We start from the raw sequence: 1,311 nt of genomic DNA on the forward strand, positions 1-1,311 counted from the left end.
CTGAGTGGAGAGCTGGCCCACGCAGAGTGCTGGCCTGCACAGAGTGCTGGTCCACGCAGAGAGCTGCTGCAGCACGATGATGCAGCAAAAAGAGACACAGAGGAGAGAATAAAAGGAGCAGCAGACCAGCGAGCTGAGGTGGCACAAGAGAATAAGCGCTTCTCTCCCACTCTGAAAGGTCCCAGAATTGGTTCCAGGAGCCGCCTAAAGAGAAGACAAGAAGGCACAGAAGAAAGCACAGTGAATGGACACAGAGAGCAGACAATGTGTGTGTGTGGGAATAAATAAATAAATGTATAAAAAATAAAATATATAGATGGGGTGGCTGTAATTCAGTGGTTGAGCATGCACTTCACATGTACAAGGTCTTGGGTTCAATCCCAGGTACCTTCTATGTGTGTGTGTGCTATATATATTTATATATGAAAGAGCAGGGATTGGCAAATTACTGCTGGTGGGCCAAATCCAGGCCATTGCCTGTTTTCATATATCCTGTAAGCTAATAATAGTTTTAAATGGTTGAAAAGATATAAAAATTCAATGAAGTTCAAATTTCTGTGTCTGTAAATAAAGTTTTATTGGAACACAGTCATACACCCCTTCATTTGCTATTGTCCATGACCACATTCAGGTTACAATGGCAGCGTTGAATTGTATGGATAGAGTCTGCAAGCTTAAAGTATTTATTCTCTTGCTCTCTGTGGAAAGTTTGCTGACCTCTGTGGTACAGAATATAACAGGATAGCTAACTGTAATCTATCACCTGTTCATCTGCATAGTATTTATTATAAATACTTTCTTGTATATATATACATCTACACATTTATGTATACATGTATTTGGAAGACTAAGGGTAGAAAGAAATAATTTGTCCCTTTGTCCACCTGGTATTGGACCATCAATTGGAGGGAGGACATAGGCGTATTTTCCTTCAAGTGGAATGATAACTTTCAAATACTTTTAGCAGAATTCATTTATCAAAAGAAATTTCATGCTCACTTCGGCAGTACATATACTAAAATTGCAACGATACAGAGAAAATTAGCATGGTCCCTGAGCAAGAATGAACACAAATTCATGAAGGGTTCCATAGTTTTTAGAGGTGGAGTGGACATCACCATCCCAGGGTCCACAGGATGGAGGAATAAAATATGAACTAGAGTGGACTCTATTATATTCTACTATAGAACTATTATGACTAGTAATGGAAGAAACTGTAGCATTAATCTGGAGAAAGTGGCCACGGGAGTTCCTGAGTGCAGGGAGATGGAAGAGGAGATGTATTGTGGGGGCATTTTCGGAACTTGGAAT

At 40.1% G+C, this 1,311-nt stretch overlaps 1 non-coding gene across 1 annotated transcript; it reads left to right on the plus strand.

Moving 5' to 3' along the window:
- Positions 1–991: 991 nt before the first annotated feature.
- On the plus strand, positions 992–1,097 carry LOC111761514 (U6 spliceosomal RNA). The gene has a single exon (XR_002794859.2). It is a non-coding gene; the product is annotated as a U6 spliceosomal RNA (small nuclear RNA).
- Positions 1,098–1,311: the final 214 nt, after the last annotated feature.

The sequence above is a fragment of the Dasypus novemcinctus genome, chromosome 26 (assembly GCF_030445035.2).
Source record: "Dasypus novemcinctus isolate mDasNov1 chromosome 26, mDasNov1.1.hap2, whole genome shotgun sequence".
In the NCBI taxonomy this organism is placed as follows: Eukaryota; Metazoa; Chordata; class Mammalia; order Cingulata; family Dasypodidae; genus Dasypus; species Dasypus novemcinctus.